Below are 17,573 nucleotides of genomic sequence, written 5' to 3'. Positions count from 1 at the left end.
AGCCTACAAGTATGCCTGTGACAGCGCTCTGTTTAGCAAACTCGGTAGCGCGTTCTGTAAATGCTTCATACAGTAGTGTGTTCATGTAGATAGTCGTAGGTTCGTCCCCCGTCCCTTCCGTGTGTGTGTGTGTGTTTCCAGCTGCCTCTGCGACTGATTATGCTTTTAGACGCTCCGCAACACATGCCTTGGCTATTGCCAACTATTGTCTTGCGGCTGACGTCAGCAGCCTACAAGTATGCCTGTGACAGCGCTCTGTTTAGCAAACTTGGTAGCGTTCTGTAAATGCTTCATACAGTAGTGTGTTCATGTAGATAGTCGTAGGTTCGTCCCCGTCCCTTCCGTGTGTGTGTGTGTGTGTGTGTTTCCAGCTGCCTCTGCGACTGATTATGCTTTTAGACGCTCCGCAACACATGCCTTGGCTATTGCCAACTATTGTCTTGCGGGTGGCGTCAGCAGCCTACAAGTATGCCTGTGACAGCGCTCTGTTTAGCAAACTCGGTAGCGCGTTCTGTAAATGCTTCATACAGTAGTGTGTTCATGTAGATAGTCGTAGGTTCGTTCCCCGTCCCTTCCGTGTGTGTGTGTCTGTGTGTGTGTGTGTTTCCAGCTGCCTCTGCGACTGATTATGCTTTTAGCCGCTCCGCAACACATGCCTTGGCTATTGCCACCTATTGTCTTCCGGCTGGCGTCAGCAGCCTACAAGTGTGCCTGTGACAGCGCTCTGTTTAGCAAACTTCGGTAGCGTTCTGTAAATGCTTCATACAGTAGTGTGTTCATGTAGATAGTCGTAGGTTCGTCCCCCGTCCCTTCCGTGTGCGTGTGTGTGTGTGTTTCCAGCTGCCTCTGCGACTGATTATGCTTTTAGGCGCTCCGCAACACATGCCTTGGCTATGGCCAACTATTGTCTTCGGGTGGCGTCAGCAGCCTACAAGTATGCCTGTGACAGCGCTCTGTTTAGCAAACTTCGGTAGCGTTCTGTAAATGCTTCATACAGTAGTGTGTTCATGTGGATAGTCGTAGGTTCGTTCCCCGTCCCTTCCGTTTGTGTGTCTCTGTGTGTGTGTGTGTTTCCAGCTGTCTCTGCGACTGATTATGCTTTTAGACGCTCCGCAACACATGCCTTGGCTATTGCCAACTATTGTCTTGCGGCTGACGTCAGCAGCCTACAAGTATGCCTGTGACAGCGCTCTGTTTAGCAAACTGGGTAGCGCGTTCTGTAAATGCTTCATACAGTAGTGTGTTCATGTAGATAGTCGTAGGTTCGTCCCCCGTCCCTTCCGTGTGTGTGTGTGTGTGTTTCCAGCTGCCTCTGCGACTGATTATGCTTTTAGGCGGCTCCGCAACACATGCCTTGGCTATTGCCAACTATTGTCTTCGCGACTGGCGTCAGCAGCCTACAAGTATGCCTGTGACAGCGCTCTGTTTAGCAAACTTCGGTGGCGTTCTGTAAATGCTTCATACAGTAGTGTGTTCATGTAGATAGTCGTAGGTTCGTCCCCCGTCCCTTCCGTGTGTGTGTGTGTTTCCAGCTGCCTCTGCGACTGATTATGCTTTTAGACGCTCCGCAACACATGCCTTGGCTATTGCCAACTATTGTCTTGCGGGTGACGTCAGCAGCCTACAAGTATGCCTGTGACAGCGCTCTGTTTAGCAAACTCGGTAGCGCGTTCTGTAAATGCTTCATACAGTAGTGTGTTCATGTGGATAGTCGTAGGTTCGTTCCCCGTCCCTTCCGTTTGTGTGTGTCTCTGTGTGTGTGTGTGTTTCCAGCTGCCTCTGCGACTGATTATGCTTTTAGACGCTCCGCAACACATGCCTTGGCTATTGCCAACTATTGTCTTGCGGGTGACGTCAGCAGCCTACAAGTATGCCTGTGACAGCGCTCTGTTTAGCAAACTCGGTAGCGCGTTCTGTAAATGCTTCATACAGTAGTGTGTCCATGTAGATAGTCGTAGGTTCGTCCCCCGTCCCTTCCGTGTGTGTGTGTGTGTTTCCAGCTGCCCCTGCGACTGATTCTGCTTTTAGACGCTTCGCAACACATGCCTTGGCTATTTCCAAATATTGTCTTGCGGGTGACGTCAGCAGCCTACATGTATGCCTTCGACAGCGCTCACGTCAGTTAACTCGGTAGCGCGTTGTGTAATTGATTCATACTGTACTGAGTTCATGTAAATAGGCGTAGGTTCATCTCCCGTCCCTTCCGTGTGTGTGTGTGTTTCCGTTGCTTTCGACCATACATCTGAATAAGCAAATTGTTACAGTGTTCACAATCAACAGTGTGATATTTAAAATCATGTTAGGACTCACATTGTTGTTTGTGAACATTCGTAGACATAGCATATTTCCTGCACACGTTGTGGAAACAACGAAACCGTTGCATGTTTTCATGAACTGTTCAAATGTTACGAAGACTTGGGTTGTGTCGAACTACGGTGACTATTCTTGCTGCAGGTTTCCGGTTTGTTTGTGTTGCATAGTACAATATCATGTAATACGTGTGTTCATAGTATGCTTTCTGTGATGTTGACATGTGTGTGTTTCATTAGCAGATGCGTCTCTGCTTTCTATGCTGTGGCTACATCCCCTTTGTTTGCATAGAAAGTTACAAATGGAAGTGTTAAGGTGGACATTTAAATCCTGGATACTTCCATGTTATGTGTAAGTCTCCACGGGCCAGCGGGTGATAAGCGCATACATGTCTATGAAGTACCTTTGGATACCATATGCGACCTGTCGTGGACGAAATGTTTATGTTGACTGTTCCATCTACCTATGTGTGACATTGTTTGGGGCCATAGGGTGCCAGCAAGTCTTCCCTGTTCATTGGGTGTTTGCCATGGTGTATTGACATCAATCCTATTAATTCACGAAGGATGTCTTTCTTTGCTGTCAACGCCATAGTTTGACCATCCTATGTCTTTCCCAGCAGTCGTGGAGATTGTGCCATTGGTATCTTTACACAGGTGACCCATCTGTTCCACTGTATGGAAGCGTGTGATCCCCATAGATGTGCTGGCACATGGTGTGTTGTGTGCGCGGTATCTGCCCAGCGGTCTTTCTTTGAATGGGGTGTGTGTACTGTACACGTATCTGTATTCCCTGGGTTATGCCTTGCATCAGCTGTGGGATACCCCCAGGTTGGCAGCTATGGGTGCCATCTTGGCGTCACGTTTGTCCATCCATGGGAACTGCCTACTGGACACTAGTATCGGGCTGTCAACATTTCACAGCTGCATTCTCCATTTCCGGTGGATGATCGGTATTAGTATTGCGGAGTAACGCATATGCCATGGCCACGTCCGCTGCAGGCGGGGCGATGAATCATCTGCCAATCCACACCGACACCCATATATGCATACCCACGATCCCATGTCTGCAACCGTCGACAGTACCCCTTGCACACCCTTCATGTGTGCGGAAATGGCATGTGGGCCTACGTCTATCGATCCAGCACCCTGGGGATTCCTATTCATATGTCCTGCATTTCACGGACTGCTGTCATCACCCTTGAAGACACCTGTGGTGCACATATATCTACCTGTGCCGTAGTCACGGCTGTCACCTCTTCCGGTTCACACTATGTTGCTCACACTCACTTAAGGAGTAATATTTGGGTCCTGCAATGGACACCGATGTGCATATGTAAAGTTTAGGACATGTTGGACTGTGTCCATTCGGCCAGTGGGTTTGACTGCCGCCGTATGTTCCCCATTCCCGGATGTCTGTCCGCCTACCCATATTATGTAGTGCTACGTAACCCGTGTCCTTCCACAATCTACCCATAGGGTGTTACTGTAGTCCTGCAGGTTGGCAACAGCTTTACATAATCCTCACAGGTACCATTGTGAACTATCCGCCACTGAATTGTCAGTATAACACAGCCGGTACATGTAGAACCTATGTATTCATGACAGTATGTCGGTTATGTGTGTGAACTCCATATTTTAGCGATAGTATGGCCTTCCTAGTTGACGTTGTTGGTGTGCCATTAATATGTGTTCCGCAGGTCGCAGGTATGTTCCGCCGAGTGGGCGGGTGATCCCCACATACTGGATAGCACCTTCGCTGCTGTATGCGCTGGGATTCGCATGGCAGGATGGATGTCTACGGGGTGTATGTACTGCTGTTTCCATCTTTATGTCCTGTGTCATGCCCTACTACGGCTGTGTGATTCCACCAGGCTTGCTATTATGGGTGCCATCTTGTCCGTCGTTTGTCCATCCTTGGGAAATGCCTACTGGACACTGATGTAGGGCTGAACACATTTCACACATGCCTTTAGCATTACCCTATGGGTGCTTTGCATCCTTACTGGGGACTAAGGCACGTCCTGTACCCGCAGCCCTCCCAGGCGGGACAGCGGATTATCAGCCAAACAACACGAGACCCATTTTGCATACCCAGGATACCAGGGCTGCAACCCCCACGATACGCATGACACATCCTTCATGTGTGCGGAACTGGGATATGGGCGCACATGTATGGACACGGCAGTCTGGGGACCTCTGTTCATATGTCCTGCATGTCATGGGCAGGTATCATCAACCTTAAACACGCTGGTGGTGCATATGTCTAGCGGTGCCGTAGTCACGGTATGTACTCGGATTGGCTTTTCTGGCGCATACTGGCAAAAGTCAGAATTTTTGAGTCCTACAATGGACACCGATGTGCATTTGTAGAGTGTAGACGTGTTTGACTGTCCCCATCTGGCCAGTGGTATTGACTGCCGCTGTATGTTCCCCAGTCGTGGATGTCTGCTTGACTACCCATCGTTTGTATGACATGGCCTATCTATATCCACGTGCCAGTATCGTAAATACAGCAAACCTTGCGTCCTGCCCATCTTCATAAGCGACATTATGGAACATATATCGGCTGAAACAGACACTGTCAAATCGATAGACTCCACAGTGAAAGGATACTGAGCTCTCTCAACTACTAACATGGGGCACCGTCGGATGCGGATGTCATGACATAGCCGTCCCTAATTCACTTCCTTCAGAGTCGGTTTAAAGCGAATTAATCAATAAACCTGCTCATAGTTAGGTGGACAGTGCTCCAAGTCTTGATTATAACGTGACATATACATATCAGTGTTGCATGCCTTACTTCATGGAAACAATAATACGGCAACAATGTGTTAATATATCTACAATATTGGTAAATACAATCAGTATCCGGACACATAGTTGATAATTGGTGAGAGTGCACCTTAGAATGTAGTGTGTTGATCAGGTTATTGTATATCGATGTGTATATTAGTAGCATTACGATAACAAAGCATGGAATCAATAGGTACTATTTAAGCATATATTTGACAATTATGAATGTAAGCGTGTGGAGGTGACATTGGTAGCCTTGCCTGGTTCCACTGGATCACACACGCTACGTACACTTTCGCATGTCCGGATTGTGGGTTCTGCGCGCGCATGCATATCCGTATTCCGTTTATATATGTTTACAGTGTCTGTGTGGTTACGTGTTTTGCCTTACTTGGGACTATTCGGCTAACATATGTCTGATCCGGTTGACGGACGTGTGCAGAAAGCACCTACAGGTTTATATATGTAACAGTCTTTGCAGCATGGGCCCTTTACGTACACGTGCACACCTATATGTTCTATAGTCATAATTCCAGCGTGACTGCAGTCACGTTTGACTCTACTGTGACCAGTGCACGGCAGCTGTCCGTTGTCAGTAATATGCATACCCGTGGTAGCTATGTACATGTACATATGACCCCCGCACACACGCGTCACAGGCATCCATTCTCCTGCTGGGAAAGGTGCGGTACTGCATGTTGAACATTCCTAATTCCCCCTCGCTCATGGCCCAGGATGCATATGTCGTCACCACAGGGCTGTTCAGATGACAGCTGCTTATATCCCATATGCATACAGGCCTTCGATTGTCAGGGTGTTGCTGTGGTGCTTTGGGTTTGGTCTTGTCCGCCCACTGTACGGGACCGCCCTGACCCTGTCGAATGTTAGATGAGTCACATGGGCACGTTTTGTCCGTGTCCATGGTACCATGTCACGCCCCCAATTAGTCTTAACCGTGCCATTGCGCCGATTGTCCGGTGTATCCGTTGTAGATCTCGTTATACTAATTGCACACGGTCTGATCGAACTAACCTACTGCCATTACTAACCCTCCGTATGTATGGCCTGTGTCGCAATATTACAAGGGTTTAACATTGCGTCTCGACTTTCACTGAGCCACAGACATGTCCGTTGCTTTGTTTGGCCCGGTTCGCTGTGCTACACACATTTAACATGGCGTAACAGGTTGAACAGCTCAGACACGAGGACATCGGGTTGTCCGTCGTTGTCTATTATTGAATGTCTCTGTGGAGTTTGTTTCACAAAGCGACACATTGTCGGCATTGTTACCGGACACCTCGCGCGAATGCGTCCGCACCGGCGGGTGGCGTATGTCTGCCTTTGGCGGCGAACAGGCATTATGCTGTGCCATTATGTCTGGGGATATATGGTTTCCTTCCTTACGTAGATGATGTGCCATACTAGCAATGACCCTAGCGATGACCCGCGTCTGGGTGTGGGTACTGCTGTATTACCCACGGGAAGAGTGGCCTTAGGGTAAGTGGTGACCTAGGCAGAGGTTGCCACCGATCGTCACCCGCTACCCCCTCCTGGTCTACCTACACCAAATAGAGTCTGGAAAGGTGCCCGGTAGAGCAACACCCTGAGCGGCTACCTACTTGGCCTATGCCTAAGGCCGGCTATGTGTGTGGTCCCTTGCGCATCGGACTCGGGAACGTCGCACGTCTGCCGTTGGTATGTCCAGCATTACCCACATCCAGCCCCAAGGCAGTTAACACAACATCCATGGGTCCACATGGTGTCCCAGCTGTGCACTCCGGGAACTCTATGGGGAAATTTAACCCACACCGGACAGCTGTGTAATCCTAGCCTCACCTCAGGATACGTACCTGAGTAGTAGCACAGGGCGACTGTAGTCACACTCCACATAGATGGTGCCTCCACTGACCCTGGGTATTACCATACCATTAGTTTGACAAGCCTTATCTGCAAAGCCATGGAGATGGATCATAATGGGACACATAGATGAGGACATAGGGGACCCGCATACTTTGGATACAACCCAGTTTAGCTTGGTCATAGTCAGATCATGCCCTTTACACGTGTTTCACTTTGTAGAATCAGTCACCAAGGCCATTGCTGAGGGTAAACCAGTCCATACAGCCTACCTCAACCCGGCAGAGGCCGTCGACACAATACCCCCTCGGGTATACTTGATAAACCCGTCATCTTGAATGTAAATCCATACATCGCCATATGGGTTGCAAGCGGGCTAGGTCACAGAACACACATGGCCATAGTTGCTGGCGCCATGTCATACTCACAGCCAGTCACAGGTGGTGTCCCATGGGGCTCAGTCCTGGGTCCACTATTTCCAGCATCTACGTTTCCAATGTACACGCACACACAGGCGGGTTATGGGTGACAATGTTTGCATACGACTGCAAACCGGATGCCAAGGTCAGACACACATCTGACACAGATATCCTTCAGGAGTGCCTCACAGATGTGGATAAGTGGTACCAGAGACATGTCCTACAGCTAAATGCCAGGAAATGCATAGGCATACCCTTCGGGATGAACAAGGTTACCCGAGCTACCATATAGGGGGCAGCCCACTGAACACGGAGGGCGTTACCAGTGATCTGGGGACACGTGTTGTTGTTAACCGTTCGTTAGACACACATGTTGCTAACATAGTTGGGTAGACCTTCCACATTGCCCACATCATCATGAAGGGATTCACATCTAGATCAGGGGAGGTCATTGTCCCCTTGTACTCATCACTCAATAGACCTATGATTGGGTACAATGCCCGTTCAGAATGTATCTGACCCAACACCTGCAGCAGCTGGAAAGGCACCAACAGTTCTTCGACAAGCGGATGCAGGGTCTCAGGTATATGTGTTATACTGACCGACTGAAAGGATTCCAGCTGTATACAGTTGCATACCACTTGCCCAGAGGTGACCCGTGCCTGGCATGCGGCTAGGTCGAACCAGATCTGATGACTATGCTTCACGTAAATAAGGTAGATCCTCAGAACCACAAGGGCAGCTGGCGTACACCTTGACACTGTCATTAATCGAGCGTGTTGTTGGGACGGATTCATCACCCAGACACTCACTATGCTGTGGAGCGACATCCCAGTACATGTGAGGGCAAGCACCTCGCTGGCCTTCTGTTAGTATTTACACATGGATGTCTGGATTGATTTATTTCTGTAACCTTCTAAATGAATGTTACATTAGCACATTGTGAATCTTTACATTTCGTTGGTCTATTTTACAGTAGTCATATTCATACGGTTTATGTGTATATATTATGGTTCATTCATATTACTAGGTGTCTGCAGTTCTGTTAATATATTGGCACAATCCGTAGGACATATACATGTAGCTTACACAGTCAGACATTTGGAAAACATTTTATGTTGGTTCATGTTTCATATATGTACATATATTTCCATTTTCCGATGAATACTGTACCTTTGAAGCAATGTCTGTTGTCCTCACTGTGTGGGATGTGTAACCCAAGTAAGGTTTGTTCGCTTGTCTGCCTTTAAGGCATGTAATTAGTACCTAGCACATCTAATGTACCAACCAATTAATGCTTGTAAATGTAGTAGGTTGGACTACATTGTATGTAGTCTGAATAAGTCTGCTTATGAAGCAGGCGAAGTGTGCTCAATAGACTATGGTGAGTGCCTTTAATTCTTGGTGTGCTCTGGTTGGTCACTGGCGGTCCCTACAGTACCTCGTCTTTGCTTTGGACTTCATCGGCTGGTTGTCTGTGTTTCTTGTATGGGGAATGTCAACTGTAGTCCCTATGTGTATGACTTGTGTAATGCTTTACTACGGCAGTGTAATTCCACTGGGTTTGCATTTATGTGTGCCATCTTAGTCATACGCTTGTCCATCCATGTGAATTGCCTACTATACACTGGTATGGGGCTGTACACATTTCACACCTGCATTTTGCATTCCCCGGAGTATGGTGTGCATTATTAGCGGAGAGTGGCGCATGTGCTACGCACACGTCCCTCCCACGGGGCGGGACAAAGGATTGCCTGCGAAACAACACCGAGGCCAGATTCTACATACCCAGACTCCCTTGACTGCAACAGTGGACAGTACCCATTACACATCCTTCATGTGTGCTGCAGTGTGATGTGGGCGCAGCTGTATGGACCCGATACCCTGGGTATTTCTGTGCATGTGTGCTGCAGTTCATGGACAGCTATCATCAACATTGAACACGCTTGCGTGCCTATGTGTACCTGTGGCGGGGTGTCGACAATTAGATCACATGAGTAATGCAGGAAGCTAGCAGGCATTCTCTGAACAGAATTTTTGGGTCCTACAATGGACACCGATGTGCATATGTCAAGTTAGATGTTGCTGGACTGTGTCCACCTGCCCAGTGCTTTTCACTGCTGGTGTATGTTCCCCAATCGCGGATGTCTGTTTGACTACCCATTCCACATGGTGCTACATAACCGGCTGCGTTAGTACTGTGAACAAATGACATACATCCAAAGATGGTGGTTACCAACTGCTTCATATAAACCTCAGACATCCCAATGGGACATATCCGTCACTATATTTCCAATATAACACCACCAGAACATGTTGCTTACCTATGCATTCATGTAACCATGTTGTCTTCGTAGGTGGGAATGCCATAGTTTACACATCCTACGTGTCCTTGTGTGAGTGCCATTAGTATGTGTTCCACAGGTCGCACATCTGTTCCGCTGTGCGGTGGCGGGTGCTCCTCAGTCTGTTGCTGGCAGACTGAGTGCTGTGTACGCCCGGTGTTGGCACGAGAGTACGGCTCTGTATGTGGAGTGTCAACTGTGGTCCCTATGGGTATTTCCTGTGTCATGCCTTACCGCGGCTATGTCATTTACTCGGGTTTGCAGTTGTGGGTGCCATCCTGGCCATACGGGTGTCCATCCATGACAATTGCCTACTGGACACTAGTATAGGGCTGTACACATTCCACACCTACATTTAGCATTCTCCGGAGTATGGTTTGCATTATTAGCGGAGAGTAAGGCAGGTGCTACGCACAAATCCCTCCCACAGGGCGGAAGAAGGATTGCCTGCGAAACAACACCGAGCACAGAGTCTACATACCCAGAATCCCTTGACCGCAACAATTGCCAGTACCCATTACACATCCGTCATGTGTGCGGAAGTGTGATGTGGATGCAGTTCTATGGACCCGGTACCCTGGGTATTTCTGTGCATCTGTGCTGCATTACATGGAGAGCTATCAGCAACATTAAACACGCTTGCGGTGCATATGTGTACCTGTGACTACAATGAGTTCCGTTAGGTGATTAAATAAGGCGGAAGAGCTGTCTTTAGACAAATTTTTGGGTCCTACAATGGACACCACTGTGCATATGTAAAGTGTAGAGCTTGTCGGACTGTGTCCTTGTGAGCATTGGATTTCACTGATACTGTGTGTTCAGGAATCGCGGATGTCTGTTTGACTACCCATTCCACATGGTGCTACATAACCAGCTGATTTAGTACTGTGAACAATTGACATACATCCAAAGATGCTGGTTAACAACTGCTTCATATAAACCGCAGACATCCCAATGGGACATATCCGTCACTGTATTTCCAATATAACACCAGCGGAACATGTTGCTTACCTATGCATTCATTTAACCATGTTGTCTTCATAGGTGGGAATGCCATAGCTTACATATCCTACTTGACGTTGTGTGTGTGCCATTAGTATGTGTTCCACAGGTCGTACATCTGTTCCGCTGTGCGGTGGCGGGTGCTCCTCAGTCTGTTGCTGGCAGACTGAGTGCTGTATCGCCCGGTGTTGGCACGAGTCCGGCTCTGTATGTGGAATGTCAACTGTGGTCCCTATGTGTATTTCCTGTGTCATGCCTTACGCGGCTATGTCATTTACCGGGTTTGCAGTTGTGGGTGCCATCCTGGCCATACGGTGTCCATCCATGACAATTGCCTACTGGACACTAGTATAGGGCTGTACACATTCCACACCTACATTTAGCATTCTCCGGAGTATGGTTTGCATTATTAGCGGGGAGTAAGGCAGGTGCTACGCACATCCCTCCCACAGGGCGGGAGGAAGGATTGCCTGCGAAACAACACCGAGCACAGAGTCTACATACCCAGAATCCCTTGACCGCGACAATTGACAGTACCCATTACACATCCGTCATGTGTGCGGAAGTGTGATGTGGATGCAGTTCTATGGACCCGGTACCCTGGGTATTTCTGTGCATCTGTGCTGCATTACATGGACAGCTATCAGCAACATTAAACACGCTTGCGGTGCATATGTGTACCTGTGACTACAATGAGTTCCGTTAGGTGTTCAAATAATGCGGCATTCCTGTCTTTAGACAAATTTTTGGGTCCTACAATGGACACCACTGTGCATATGTAAAGTGTAGAGCTTGTCGGACTGTGTCCTTGTGAGCAGTGGGTTTCACTGATACTGTGTGTTCAGGAATCGCGGATGTCTGTTGGACTACCCATTCCACATGGTGCTACATAACCAGGTGATTTAGTACTGTGGACAAATTACATACATCCAAAGATGCTGGTTAGCAAATGCTTCATATAAACCGCAGACGTCCCAATGGGACATATCCGTCACTGTATTTCCAATATAACACCACCAGAACATGTTGCTTACCTATGCATTCATTTAACCATGTTGTCTTCATAGGTGGGAATGCCATAGTTTACATATCCTACTTGACGTTGTGTGTGTGCCATTAGTATGTGTTCCACAGGTCGCACATCTGTTCCGCTGTGCGGTAGCGGGTGCTCCTCAGTCTGTTGCTGGCAGACTGAGTGCTGTGTACGCCCGGTGTTGGCACGAGTCCGGCTCTGTATGTGGAATGTCAACTGTAGTCCCTATGTGTATTTCCTGTGTTATGCCTTACCGGCTATGTCATTTACCGGGTTTGCAGTTGTGGGTGCCATCCTGGCCATACGGGTGTCCATCCATGACAATTGCCTACTGGACACTAGTATAGGGCTGTACACATTCCACACCTACATTTAGCATTCTCCGGAGTATGGTTTGCATTATTAGCGGGAGTAAGGCAGGTGCTACGCACATCCCTCCCACAGGGCGGGAGGAAGGATTGCCTGCGAAACAACACCGAGCACAGAGTCTACATACCCAGAATCCCTTGACGCGACAATTGACAGTACCCATTACACATCCGTCATGTGTGCGGAAGTGTGATGTGGATGCAGTGCTATGGACCCGGTACCCTGGGTATTTCTGTGCATCTGTGCTGCATTACATGGACAGCTATCAGCAACATTAAACACGTTTGCGGTGCATATGTGTACCTGTGGCGTCAATGGGTTCACTTAACTGTTGAAAGAATGCGGCATCCCTGTCTTTAGACAAATTTTGGGTCCTACATTGGACACCACTGTGCATATGTAAAGTGTAGAGCTTGTCGGACTGTGTCCTTGTGAGCAGTGGGTTTCACTGATACTGTGTGTTCAGGAATCGCGGATGTCTGTTGGACTACCCATTCCACATGGTGCTACATAACCAGGTGATTTACTACTGTGGACAAATTACATACATCCAAAGATGCTGGTTAGCAAATGCTCAATTTAAACCGCAGTCGTCCCAATGGGACATATCCGTCACTGTATTTCCACTATAACACCACCAGAACATGTTGCTTACCTATGCATTCATTTAACCATGTTGTCTTCATAGGTGGGAAAGCCATAGTTTACATATCCTACTTGACGTTGTGTGTGTGCCATTAGTATGTGTTCCACAGGTCGCACATCTGTTACGCTGTGCGGTGGCGGGTGCTCCTCAGTCTGTTGCTGGCAGATTGAGTGCTGTGTACGCCCGGTGTTGGCACGACGGTCCTGCTTTGTATGTGGAATGTCAACTGTAGTCCCTATGTGTATTTCCTGTGTTATGCCTTCCCGGCTATGTCATTTACCCGGGTTTGCAGTTGTGGGTGCCATTCTGGCCATACGGGTGTCCATCCATGACAATTGCCTACTGGACAGTAGTATGGGGCTGTACACATTACACACCTACATTTAGCATTCTCCGGAGTATGGTTTGCATTATTAGCGGAGACTGAGGCAGGTGATACGCACACATCCCTCCCACGGGGCGGGAGAAAGTATTGCCTGCGAAACGACACCGAGCACAGAGTCTACATACCCAGAATCCCTTGACTGCAACAATTGACAGTACCCATTACACATCCGTCATGTGTGCGGAGGTGTGATGTGGATGCAGTTGTATGGACCCGGTACCCTGGGTATTTCTGTGCATCTGTGCTGCATTACATGGACAGCTATCAGCAACATTAAACACGCTTGCGGTGCATATGTGTACCTGTGACGACAATGAGTTCAGGTACACGTTGGAATAACACATTATTCGATTCTTTCCACAATTTTTGGGTCCTACAATGGACACCACTGTGCATATGTAAAGTGTAGAGCTTGTCGGACTGTGTCCTTGTGAGCAGTGGGTTTCACTGATGCTGTGTGTTCAGCAATTGTGTATGTGTGCTTGACTACCCATACTGTGTTGTGCTACAGGAACCATGTCTTCCGACACCAGAAACCAATGCTATACATCCAATGTTGCAGGTTAACAACCACTTTCATACCATACCCAGAGGTCACGATTGGGAGGTATTGCCACTTTATTATCGGAACAACACACCCAGACTGTGTACATCATGGGAACTTTAGGCCAGTCTTACCAGCCATTTCCAATTGTACTTGGCAGACACATGTCAATACATGTATGATAACACATATTGTCATGCAGAAGTTGATCTATGTTATTTGGACATTGGCTTCTGCTTTTGGCATCCGTTGCTGTGAGTGTTGCCAGTTACCATACACATTGCTTGCTCAGAGGCAGACTACACAATACTGCGCAGTACTGTGGTCTCCTTTAAGGACCCTGAGCCAGTGGTCAATGGTACAGCAGCCACTGCATAAATCACATTTGCCATCTACCAGTACCTACAGGACTGCATGGCCAGTCATTCACTTACCCAACTGTGGTTCACTGTACCAATGCCAAGCATCCAGTGTGGTGTACCCCAGCCATACACAAAATGTACAACACGAGGAGGTGGCTACTACAAGGTGGAGCAGACACCTTGTGAGGTGTGACACCCTTGGTCATCATATGTGTAGACTTACACACTGTCATGAAATAGTCCAGGGCACATTCCACAGATATACCTACATGGACCTGGCTAACAATCATACCACCTTCAGTTGCTATGCTGGACACCTGGGAGCTCAGTCCCACATATGCTCTGACTGGGTTCACATAGAGGTGGGGTTTACTCAACATACACACATTGCCAACATACAGGCTGACAAGTCCAGTGAGGACATCTCCACACCCTGCGCCACACATGAGGAGATGTGTGTACCACTGGTTTGTGGTCACCTAATGTTCTGTGACACACAGGTGGGACATGCTCTCTCCAGGGTAGTGGACATAGCATCGATGAGACCAGCTGGTGACCCTGCTGTGTACTCCACTATCTCGGTTATGAATTAGACCCACAGTTAGGACAGCTATTTCTTTGTAGCCTCACCTCAGGTAGGGTACCCAGGTTGTGTCACATGGCAACTGTAGTCCCACGTCAGAAGGCCAATACCTCCACTGAGGCTGGTTATTACTGTCCCATTACCCTGAGGAGACCTATCTGCAAAGACATGGGGAGGGATCATACTGTGGCTCGTACATGACTGCATAGGGGACATACTTACTTTGCCTCACACACGGTTTGTCTTGTTCAGGGGCGGTTCATGCCTTTAAAGCATGGTTGACATTTTCAGGACAGTCGCCGAGGCCACTGATGCAGTCCATACAGCCTACCTCAACCTGGCAAAGCCCTTCATCACATTACCCCCTCAGGTATCGTTGATAAACCCATTGGCTGGGATGTGAACACGCACATCACAGAATGTGTTGTAAACTGTCTATGTGACACAACCCACACGGTCATAGTTGCTGGCAGCATATCAGACCTACTGCCTGTCAGAAGTGGTGTCCCATGGGGCCCTTCCATGTGTGCACTCCTGTCATACACCTACATCTTCATGGTACAGGCACACACAGGGGTGCTATGGGCAACAGTGTTTGTAGATGACTGCAAAACAGGTGCCATAGTGGGACAGACATCTGACACAGATATCCTTGAAGGGGCCTCCCAGGTATGCATATCTGCTGTCAGGGACATGTCCCACAGCTAAATGCAACGTCATGCAACATCATACCTGTGGAGAAGTACTAGGTCACCCCTGTCCAGCATATAGGTGGCTGTCCACTCAGCACAGGGGTGATTACCAGGAATCAGGGGACAGTGTTGGACGGTCACCATTCATTCCACACATGCGTTGCTATCGTGGTTGTGTGGGTCTTCTACATTGCCCACCTGTTGGTGCAGGGATTCACATCTACATCAGGCTAGGTCATTGTTCCCTTGTACCCATTACGTGTTACACCTATGATCTACTACGTTGCCCCATTCAGACTGTATCTGACCATACACCTACAGCAGCTGGGAAGCCCACATAGGTTGATCGTTGTACAGATGCAGGATGACACCATTTTGTGTAATGCTGCCCCACATGTAGGACCCTGCCACATCATGTCACATACCTGCTGTTTGGTGTTGACCTGTGCCTGACATACAAGGCCATGTCAACCCATATGTCATGTGTATGCTTCACCTACTGTATCCGCATCCCTCAGAATCACTAGGGCAGGTGACATTTACCTTGTCACGGTCATTCATGGGATGTGTTTGGGTGACACATATATCACCCAGACAATCATTATGCTGTGGATCTACATCACAGTACATGTGAGACAGACATCCTTCCTAGCCTTGTTCGCAGCTATGTTGTCCATTGGATGGAGAATTGCAGGTATAGGCCAGGGATTACATCATTATCACTGCTTGGCGGAGATACAGCAATATCATGGGTATTTCATCTGAGGCACAGAAGGTTGGCAAAGTCATCCTAACTATGGTGTAGTATTATGGCTGGGCCTGGGACGATGGCCTACCCTGTACCTATGGACGTGTGAACCTATATTCATAGTTTGTCACATGTACAATTGTCTATCCACTATAGTCTTTCGCCACTGTATATTTCTGTGGCACATGATTGTCCTCTGTATTACATGCAGGTATGCTGTGTACGTTGCACATACGTCACAGTTGATGACAGTGTATCTGTGTCCCTAACACTGTGATACTGAGGACTACCACACATCCTTCACAGCATTACATGCATATGTCCATTCTATTCTTCTTTGGCCTATCTGGGGGTGTTAAGGCAAACATTACTCAAGTCCCTGTTTGTGCATGCTTCATGTTGGTGTTTGACCAGGCTCCGTTGCAGTCATGTGTTGGACAGTAGTGTGTCTGTGTGTTTGCCATGTGTTTTTATTGCCAGTACATCTGTGGGAGGTGTAGTTGGCACATGTTCCTCTTTGCAGGGACACCCATCCTGGTGTTTGTGTCATGCATCTGCACTTGGCACGTGCCATATGTCCTGTACTATTCCCACAGTCGTGTATGCCTTCATGCACTACTACTGCGTGTTACTGGCTGTGTGTATGTGGTACACATGGACATTGTGATGTTTGTCTTGACCTATTCCAATGCTAGAACGTAAACATCTGTCAATTAAGTCTTTTAAATCAAACTGTAACACTCATTCGTATTTTCAACATGACACTCATTAACACAGGAAGCTGGGATTAATAACATTTTATTACTGTGCAGCAGGAGGCAAAGGAGTATGCAGTCAAAGTTTAGACATTTGTTCAACTCTATACATGTTACATCTGTATGAGCATTCTGTATACTATCATCCTTTGCACACATTAATGATGTTGTCAGTCACAAGGCATTTACATTGCTAGAGTACAGAACATTGTATTCCTACAACAGTGCTCAGGTAATGCTTATTACATGTTTTCCCATGAGGATAGCCCAACCTTGCAAGCCACATATTCAGTTAGACTGTACTTTGGTAAGTTCTGCTCTGACACGGTTCCAACACTGTTCATATTCAGTCCTCACTCCGTGTCCTACTAGGTTCCTGTGTCTCTCTGCTGAGCAGCTGTACTCTGTGTTACAGCTCACAAGCCTATCCTCCTCAGTAGAAGGATGACAGATATACCTGTACATACATGTATTATTCTCTAACCGAGCAGATGACTAATGCTGACTGACATACACCTGCTGCACTGGTTACTGCTAGGGTTAGGGTTCAATCACACTGCAGCTACACTACAAGCAATTACATGCATGAGAAGCTGTACTGCTATATTGTCAGGTAGAATAATATGCATTATACACTATTAGCTTCTAAAGTTGCACGTCATATTATGTTTAAATATGTATTTTGCTAACATTCTCCCTCCTTTGATTGCTTCTACTCTATCCAGAGA

The sequence above is a fragment of the Protopterus annectens genome, chromosome 2.part2, assembly GCF_019279795.1.
Source record: "Protopterus annectens isolate FY-2018-M chromosome 2.part2, PAN1.0, whole genome shotgun sequence".
NCBI lineage: Eukaryota > Metazoa > Chordata > Ceratodontiformes > Protopteridae > Protopterus > Protopterus annectens.
This window is presented reverse-complemented; position numbering follows the sequence as displayed.